This window comes from Arachis hypogaea, chromosome 6, assembly GCF_003086295.3.
Source record: "Arachis hypogaea cultivar Tifrunner chromosome 6, arahy.Tifrunner.gnm2.J5K5, whole genome shotgun sequence".
In the NCBI taxonomy this organism is placed as follows: domain Eukaryota; kingdom Viridiplantae; phylum Streptophyta; class Magnoliopsida; order Fabales; family Fabaceae; genus Arachis; species Arachis hypogaea.
Genome location: NC_092041.1, coordinates 72,958,985 through 72,968,548, shown reverse-complemented (window position 1 = coordinate 72,968,548; position 9,564 = coordinate 72,958,985). Strand labels below are relative to the sequence as shown.

The following is a 9,564-nucleotide window of genomic DNA, read 5'->3' as shown; positions in this document are numbered from 1 at the left end:
GAAGTTGCACCGTTACCAAGGTAACCGCCCCCACGTATGAATACTCAAACCTCTAAGAGACGCGACGTTTGATTAGACGCGACTATTGAAAGCTTTCAAAAACACGTCGGTTTTGAAAAATCACGTCGGTTCCCTATCAGGTCGGCTACGGTTCTGAGTTATAATACTCGACCCCAACTCTTAAAAGGAATTGGGCTCAAGTAGGGGCACTGTTCATACCTTGGCCCAACGCTATGGCCCAGGTCCAAACAACAGGCCCAACCCACAAGGTTGAGCCTCACATTATACCAACCTTCCTCTAAGAAGTCGGTGCTCCCCACGACTTGTCCTAACGAAGTCGGAAGCAGAGATTAGCTGACAGATAATAGCTACCCCTAAAATCTCTCTATCCACTTCCAGGAGCCATATCGTAACCTCCCTAAGAAAAAGGGACGGTTATCCACCTTAAAAGGTGGAACTACTCCAACGGTGGTTATTGGTTCACTACTATAAATACACTGACACCCCTCAGGTATCTCTAAGTCCCAATACTTTTTAGACCTGCTCACACCTTTGCTGACTTAGGCATCAGAATGTCTTTGCAGGTACCACCCCCCATTCTCTCAAACTCACAAGTCAGACGGAGGCCACAGAGGCGCAAACCCGCTCGAAGGCTTCCTTCCTCAGACGATTGGGCCAACCTACCGAGTCCAGCCCATTAATCTCCGGTTACCCAACGTAATAGGTTGCATTTTAATTTTTTTAAGTTGCAAAATGCAGTTTGGGTTTTGATTAAAAAACATATTTTAATTAAGAGTCTTGCCTATAAATATTATTGCAAATTCTCTGTCTTCCATACCTCAGCTACATTTCTCTATCTTTCGCACTTGTGAGTTTTTTTTACAATTAGTAGTGTCAAAAAGGTTGGGTGAGGTGAATTTGAGGTTATGGAAGGTGTTTCGAGAGTTACCTGAAACTGGGTTGTCTTTGGGCTTGTAAGTGAGGGCAAAATCCTCAATGAAGTGAGTTTCGACTTGTACCACGTTCTATGCCCGTCGTCCGAGTTTTTTGTGAGAATGTGGGGGGTGATACCTACAAAATACTCCGATGCCTAAGTCAGTAAGGGTTTTAGCAGGTTTAAGTGTATTGAAACTTTAATATACCTGAGTGTGTCAGGGTATTTATAGGAGGTGAGCCAATAACCACCACTGAAGTAGTTCCACTTCTTATGGTGGATAACCGTCCCTTTATCTTAGGGTTGTTGAGATCTCTCTTCTAGAAGTGGGTGAGAGATTCGGGGAAGTAGTTACTTTCTTGGGAAAGCATGAGCTGTCCATTTTCGGTGAATCTGATCTCTTTAGGAGGTCGGGTGAGTGTTAGAGGCCATCTCTGTAGTTGGGCCTTTCAACCTTATTGGGCTTGGCTTATGTTTTGGGACAGGGTATGAATAGTGCGCCTACTTGAGTCCGGCCTCTTCGCTACAAGTCGGATTCAAGTATAGGGTAAGTCAGAGATGTTTAGATCAGTATCTTCCTTCAAGACAGAAACCGACGTGATTTCTAGTTGCCAACCGTCGCGTTCGTTGGCTTTTCGCATCAATACGTGGGGGGTATTGACATGGCAGAAATTGGCAGATTAAGAATTATTAAGAAAAATAGCATTGCAAGTACAGCTCTTAACCAGCAAAAATCCACTTGTCAATTTAGAAAAGAGTTGTCACAAATTTTAGAAATAAAATACTGGGAGTATGAGTCCCAGGTCGTCTCCCAACGAGTTGTAGGAAGATGTGCTATTTTATTAATCAGAGATTTTTCAAAAGGTTTTTGAGTTTAATAAACAGGAAATTAAATTAGAGAATTTAATATAATTTAAATAAAAATCTTGACCGAGAGAAGATTAATCGGAAGTTCTATCCTTGTTGGAATTTTCTCAAGATCAATTAATAATTAGTAGTTGTTTCTACTTAGTTAACCCTCAACAAATGAAGGAAAGTCAAGTTAAAAGTCAACTTCTATTCACAAGTCCTAATCCTCTCCCTTGGAAAGGATTAGAGTTAGTGACTAACAAGCCAACCAACAACGAACCAATTACAATTGAACTCTTGAGTATTCCAACTCAAGGTTCTCCTTTTAATCAACTCCCAATCAAGTTGGGAAACTACCCCATTATCATAAATGTAGACTTCAAAAAATTAAAAGGGGAAATAAAAAGAGACATGATAAACAATAATCAAAGAGATCAATTAAAAATAAAAATAGTCTTTGTATTAATAAACTCTAAAAATAATCCAATTGTAACTCTGGACAAATTAAAGATATGAAAGAGTAAGTAAAAAGTAAGTAAACAAACTAGAATAACCAGTTTCGGAGGTAGACTCTTCTCAAATACCAAAGCAAAATCTTCAAATCCTAAAACTATGAATGTAAAGAAAAACCTAGAGGAAGAGGTAGAATTCTCTCTCTAGATCCTAAAAACTAAAAACTAGCAATTATGCGGAATGAGAATTGTCTTTTGTCTCTGCATGTTCTCTCGCTCTAATCTCAGTTTCTGGGCCGAAAGCTAGGTTAAAATGCGGCCCAGAATCCATGCCAGTGATTTCTGCAAATTCTGCAGATCACGCACGTCACGTGACCGCGTCGTCTATGCGTTCGCGTCATCCAGCGTTTTCCGTGCCACGCGTGCGCGTCGTCCACGCATTCGCGTCACTCGTGCAACTTCCAATCCACGCGTTTGCGTCAGGCACGCGAGCGCGTCACTTTGATTTCCTCTATTTCATGTGGTCGCGTGAGCCATGCGACTGCGTCACTTCTTGCTGGTCATCTCCTCAATTTCTTGTGTTTCTTCCATTTTTGCAAGCTTCTTCTCCATTCTCTAAGCCATTCCTGCCCTATGAAGCCTGAAACACTTTAAGACACAGATCATGGCATCGAATGGTATAAAGGAGAATAAAAATATACAATTAAAAGATCTTTAGGAAGCGAGTTTTCAATCATAGAACAATTTTGGGAAGGACTTGTAATATCACGCTAATCATATGAATAACTGGGTGAAAGACTTGATAAAACCACTCAATTAAACATAATATAAATCATAAAATAATGGTTTATCAACCTCCCCACACTGAAACATTAGCATGTCCTCATGCTTAGTTGAAGGAGATAAATATGAATGAATAGGGACATGTAAGACTCATGCAATGCAATGCAACCTATATATATGAATGCAACTATATGATTTTGTCTATCTGATTAAAAATAAATGAGTTCTCTAAGACAGAACATAGAGCAAATTTCACTAGTTTAAATCATACAGTAAAAGCAAGTACATTTGTAAGAAGACAGCTCGTGAAAGCAGGGGATATGGAATCGAGCATTGAACCCTCACTGATGGTGTGTGTGCACTCTAATCTCTCTAGTATGTAGGGTAATCACTCTATCCTTCTCTAATCATGCTTTCTAATTTTTGTTCTTTACCTAACCAATCAACAACATTTAATGTACCAATGCAAACATCATGAGGTCTTTTCAAGGTTGTAATGGGGCTAAGGTAAGGGTAAGGGTATATATGGCTAAGTGAGCTTATAAATTGAATCTTTAATTAACACAAGCTTTCACGTAATCATATATATTCTATATAACTTCAAATTTCATACCTAGTGGTGCACGAAATTGTGATCTCAATGGCGCCAACAACTTGGTACACACAATTGTAATATCACTCATTTTCACAACTTCGTACAACTAACCAGTAAGTGCACTGGGTCGTCCAAGTAATAAACCTTATGTGAGTAAGGGTCGATCCCACGGAGATTGTTGGCTTGAAGAAGGGTATGGTCATCTTGTAAATCTCAGTCAGGCAGATTCTAATGGTTATAATGGTTTTCGAATATAAAGATAAATAAAGCATAAAATAAAGATAGAGATACTTATGTAATTCATTGGTGGGAATTCCAGATAAGCGCATGAAGATACTGTGTTCCTTCTGAATTTCTGCTTTCATCCAATCACTCTTACCCCTTTCCATGGCAAGCTGTATGTTGGGGGATCACCGTTGTCAATGGCTACCGTCCGTCCTCTCAGTGAAAATGGTCCAAATGCGCTGTCACCGCACGGCTAATCATCTGTCGGTTCTCGATCATGTTGGAATAGAATCCAGCGATTCTTTTACGTCTGTCACTACGCCCAACACTCGTGAGTTTGAAGCTCGTCACAGTCATCCCATCTCAGATCCTACTCGGAATACCACAGACAAGGTTTAGACTTTCCGGATCTTAGGAATGGCCGCCAATAATTCTAGCTTATACCACGAAGACTCTGATCTCACGGGATGGAAGGCTCTGTTGTTAGGAGAGGCAACCATGCATCGTGGACTAGGAATCCAAGAGATACACACTCTAGATTTCGCAGGTAGAACGGAAGTGTTTGTCAGGCACGTGTTCATAAGTGAGAGTGGTGATGAGTGTCACAGATCATCACATTCATCTGGTTGAAGTGCGAATGAATATCTTAGAATAAGAATAAGCATGAATTAAATAGAAAACAGTAGTACTTTGCATTAATACTCGAGGTATAGCAAAGCTCCACACCTTAATCTATGGTGTGTAGAAACTCCACCGTTGAAAATACATAAGTGATAAAGATGTTCATTGGTTCCGGCCCCAGAGAGGGAACCAGGATAACCAAGACTCTGGTCTAAGGACTAAACATCCAAAGATCGATTCAAAGATCCAAATACAATAGTAAAAAGTCCTATTTATACTAGACTAGTTACTAGGGTTTTATCATTCTCTCTTATGAACGCGTGCCTGACAACCACTTCCGTTCTACATGCAAACAAAGCTTGAGTGGATATCTCTTGGATTCCTTAATTAGAATCTTCGTGGTATAAGCTAGAATTGATGGCGGCATTCTTGAGAATCCGGAAGGTCTAAACCTTGTCTGTGGTATTCTGAGTAGGATTCAAGGATTGAATGACTGTGATGAGCTTCAAACTCGTGATTGTGGGGCGTTAGTGACAGACGCAAAAGAATCACTGGATTCTATTCCGACATGATCGAGAACCGACAGGTGAATAGCCGTGCTGTGACAGAGCGCGTTGAACATTTTCACTGAGAGGACGGGACTGTAGCCATTGACAACGGTGATGCCCAACATACAGCTTGCCATGGAAAGGAGTAAGAAGGATTGGATGAAGACAGTAGGAAAGCAGAGAGACGGAAGGGACAAAGCATCTCCATACGCTTATCTGAAATTCTCACCAATGAATTACATAAGTATCTCTATCTTTATTTTATGTTTTATTCATCTTTTAATTATCAATCCTCATAACCATTTGAATCCGCCTGACTGAGATTTACAAGATGGCCATAGCTTGCTTCATACCAACAATCTCCATGGGATTGACCCTTACTCGCGTAAGGTTTATTACTTGGACGACCCAGTTCACTTGCTGGTTAGTTGTGCGAAGTTGTGATAAAGAGTTGAGATTGCAATTGAGCGTACCATGTTGATGGCGCCATTGATGATCACAATTTTATGCACCAAGTTTTTGGCGCCGTTACCGGGGATTGTTTGAGTTTAGACAATTGACGGTTCATCTTGTTGCTTAGATTAGGTATTGTTCTTCAGAGTTCTTAAGAATGAATTCTAGAGTTTCAAGGTGATGTTCTCATCATCACCAAAGATGATTGATTCTCATCAATTTAGCTCTTGAATGTAATGTCCTGCTGAAGCTTGGCTAGCCATGTCTAATCTTTTTAGACTAAAGCTTTAGCCTAACATTGCATGATTCCTGGAATTCTCATTAAGAATTTTGATATCCTTATTTTCTTTTTCCACTCACTTTTCGAAAAATTCAAAAAAATTATAAAATCTTAAAATCAAAAATATTTTTATGTTTCTTGTTTGAGTCTAGTGTCTAATTTTAAGTTTGGTGTCAATTGCATGTTTCTATTCTTCTTGCATTTTTCAAATTCATGCATGTGTCTTCATTGATCTTCAAGTTGTTCTTGATGATTTCCTTGCTCTGATCTTTAAATTCTCTTGTCTTGAGTGTTTTGTTGTTTCTCATATGCATTCTCAATTTGTTAGTGTCAATAGTATACAAACTTCTAAGTTTGGTTCATGCATTGTTTATTTGATCTTAGTTTCATTTTGATTATTCCTCATCATTAAAAATTCAAAAAAATTTTTTTATTTGTGTCTTTTCAAGTCAATAATACAGAGAATTGAAGATTCAGAACATACAGCAGAGGAATTACACAGAAAAAGCTGTGCGTTCAAAACGCCCAGTGAGGAAGGAAAACTGGCGTTTAAACGCCAGCCAGGGTACCTGGCTGGGCGTTTAACGCCCAAAAGGGTAGCATTCTGGGCGTTAAACGCCAGAATGGATACCATTCTGAGCGTTTAATGCCAGGATGGCACAAGAGGGAAGATTTTGTTTTTTTATTCAATTTTTTTTTCAAGTTTCCATAATTTTTCAAAATCAAATCTTTTTCAAATCATATCTTTTCAATCATATATTTTCAAAATCAATTTCTTTCCATTTTTCAAAAATACTTGCTAACAATTAATGATTTGATTCAACATTTCAAGTATGTTGCCTTTTCTGTTGAGAAGGGTTTAATGTCTGAATCATATCTTTTAAATTTCTTGTTAGCCAAGTCATTAGTTTTAAAAATCAAATCTTTTTAAATTATTTTTCAATTATATCTTTTCAATCATATCTTTTTAAAACCATAACTTCTCAATCATATCTTTTTGATTTTTACTTTCAAAAATCTTTTTCAAAAATCACTTTATTTCTTTCTCAATCTTAGTTTTCGAAAATCATTAATCAATTTTTCAAAATTTCTTTTAATTATTTCAAAATCTTTTACTTTATTTTCAAAAAATTCTTCCCCTCTTCTCACATCCTTCTATTTATGGACTAGCACTCCTCCACTATCAACAATTCGAACTTTATCTCTCTTGATAAGTTTGAATTCTTCTACCTTTTCCTTCTATTCTTCTTTTCCTCTGACACCTCAAGGAATCTCTATACTGTGACATAGAAGATTCCATATTTTCTTGTTCTCTTCTCTTTCATATGAGCAGGAGCAAAGACAAAAGCATTCTTGTTGAGGCTGACCCTGAACCTGGAAGGACCTTGAAGCGAAAGCTAAGAGAAGCTAAATCACTACTCTCTGTAAAGGACCTAACAGAAATCTTCAAACAAGAAGAAGACATGGCAGCCGAAAACAACAACAATGCCAACAATGCAAGGAAGGTGCTGGGTGACTTTACTGCACCTACTCCCGACTTCTATGGAAGAAGCATCTCTATTCCTGCCATTAGAGCAAACAACTTTGAGCTTAAGCCTCAATTAGTTTCTCTAATGCAACAGAATTGCAAGTTCCATGGACTTCCATTGGAAGATCCTCATCAGTTTTTAGCTGAGTTCTTGCAAATCTGTGACACTGTCAAGACCAATGGGGTTGACCCTGAGGTCTACAGACTTATGCTATTCCCTTTTGCTGTAAGAGACAGAGCTAGGATATGGTTGGACTCACAACCTAAGAAAGCCTGAACTCTTGGGAAAAGCTAGTCAATGCCTTCTTAGCAAAGTTCTTTACACCTCAAAAATTGAGTAAGCTTAGAGTGGAAGTCCAAACCTTCAGACAGAAGGAAGGTGAATCCCTCTATGAAGCTTGGGAAAGATACAAACAATTGATCAGAAAGTGTCCTTCTGACATGCTTTCTGAATGGAGCATCATAGGTATCTTCTATGATGGTCTGTCTGAACTGTCCAAGATGTCATTGGACAGCTCTGCTGGAGGATCTCTTCATCTGAAGAAGACGCCTGCAGAAGCTCAAGAACTCATTGAAATGGTTTCAAATAACCAATTCATGTACACTTCTGAAAGGAATCCTGTGAACAATGGGATGAATCAGAAGAAATGAGTTCTTGAGATTGATACTCTGAATGCCATATTGGCTCAGAACAAAATATTGACTCAGCAAGTCAATATGATTTCTCAAAGTCTGTCTGGAATGCAAGCTGCACCAGGCAGTACTAAGGATGCTTCATTTGAAGAAGAAGCTTATGATCCTGAGAACCCATCAATGGAAGAAGTGAATTACATGGGAGAACCCTATGGAAACACCTATAATCCTTCATGGAGAAATCATCTAAATCTTTCATGGAAGGATCAACAGAGACCTCAACAAGGTTTCAACAACAATAATAGTGGAAGAAATAGGTTTAGCAATGGCAAGCCTTTTCCATCATCTTCTCAGCAACAGACAGAGAATTCTAAGCAGAGCCACTCTGACTTAGCAACCATGGTCTCTGATCTAATCAAAACCACTCAAAGTTTCATGAATGAAACAAGGTCCTCCATTAGAAACTTGGAGGCACAAGTGGGTCAGCTGAGTAAGAAAGTTACTGAACTCCCTCCTAATACTCTTCCAAGCAATACAGAAGAGAATCCAAAAGGAGAGTGTAAGGCCATCAACATGGCCGAATTTGGAGAGGAGGAAGAGGCAGTGATCGCCACTGAGGAAGACCTCAATGGATGTCCACTGGCCTCCAATGAGTTCCCTAATGAGGAACCATAGAAATATGAGGCTCACACTGAGACCATAAAGATTCCATTGGATTTACTTCTGTCATTCATGAGCTCTAATGAGTATTCTTCCTCTGAAGAGGACGAAGATGTCACTGAAGAGCAAGTTGCTAAGTACCTTGGAGCAATCATGAAGCTAAATGACAAGTTATTTGGTAATGAGACTTGGGAGGATGAACCCCATTTGCTCACCAAAGAACTGGATGACTTGACTAGGCAGAGATTACCTCAAAAGAGACAGGACCCTGGGAAGTTCTCAATACCTTGTACAGTAGGCACCATGACCTTCAAGAAGGCTCTGTGTGACCTAGGGTCAAGCATAAACCTCATGCCTCTCTCTGTAATGGAGAAGCTAGGGATCTTTGAGGTACAAGCTGCAAGAATCTCACTAGAGATGGTAGACAACTCAAGAAAACAAGCTTATGGACTTGTAGAGGATGTTCTGGTAAAGATTGAAGACCATTACATCCCTGCTGATTTCATAGTCCTAGAGACTGGGAAGTGCATGGATGAATCCATCATCCTTGGCAGACCCTTCCTAGCCACAGCAAAGGCTGTGATTGATGTTGACAGAGGAGAATTAATCATTCAAGTGAATGAAGAATCCTTTATGTTTAAGGCTCAAGGATATCCCTCTGTAACCATAGAGAGGAAGCATGAAGAGCTTCTCTCAAAACAGAGTCAAACAGAGCCTCCACAATCAAATTCTAGGTTTGGTGTTGGGAGGCCACACCCAAATTCTAAGTTTGGTATTGAACCCCCACATTCAAACTCTAAGTTTGGTGTTGGGAGGTTCCAACATTGCTCTGAGTATCTGTGAAGCTCCATGAGAGCCCATTGTCAAGCTACTGACATTAAAGAAGCGCTTGTTGGGAAGCAACCCAATGCGATATTTATCTATTTTCCTTTTGTTATTTTATGTTTTCTGTAGGTTGGTGATCATGTGAAGTCACAAAAACAATTGAAAAAGCAAAAATAGA

The 9,564-nt window shown here is 39.2% G+C and overlaps 1 non-coding gene across 1 annotated transcript; it reads right to left on the bottom strand.

Moving 5' to 3' along the window:
- Window positions 1-7,607: 7,607 nt before the first annotated feature.
- On the bottom strand, window positions 7,608-7,715 carry LOC112700153 (small nucleolar RNA R71). Its single transcript, XR_003153071.1, has one exon. It is a non-coding gene; the product is annotated as a small nucleolar RNA R71 (small nucleolar RNA).
- Window positions 7,716-9,564: the final 1,849 nt, after the last annotated feature.